The following is a 367-nucleotide window of genomic DNA, read 5'->3' as shown; positions in this document are numbered from 1 at the left end:
TTTAAGATCAATACACCTCCTCATTCAAGGTGACTGGTAAATGTCTTGAACCAAAGGCGATGAAGTGTTATAAATCAAAACGCATTAACATACTCAACCAACCAGTATCCTTCCCTAGCATTTCCCCAAGCGTGTTGTATTCCACAAACAAAGTCAAATGAATAGTCATCCTTTTCCCCCCACCCCCTTCCCCCACACTCCGAATTCCAAGACACAGTTGTTTCTCGAAATGATATTCATCTTTGTATGAAGGTTTGCCCCATCTGTATGGTCGCCAGCCCGGCATGGACCCTATCGCAGCTTCTATTAAAGCTTCCGTAAATGAATACATTTGCATGTGAGCGAGGGTTTAATTGCACTCATTCAA

This window comes from Penaeus monodon, chromosome 15 (assembly GCF_015228065.2).
Source record: "Penaeus monodon isolate SGIC_2016 chromosome 15, NSTDA_Pmon_1, whole genome shotgun sequence".
Lineage (NCBI taxonomy): Eukaryota > Metazoa > Arthropoda > Malacostraca > Decapoda > Penaeidae > Penaeus > Penaeus monodon.
The sequence above is the reverse complement of the archived record's forward strand: the minus strand, read 5'-3'. Positions refer to the sequence as shown.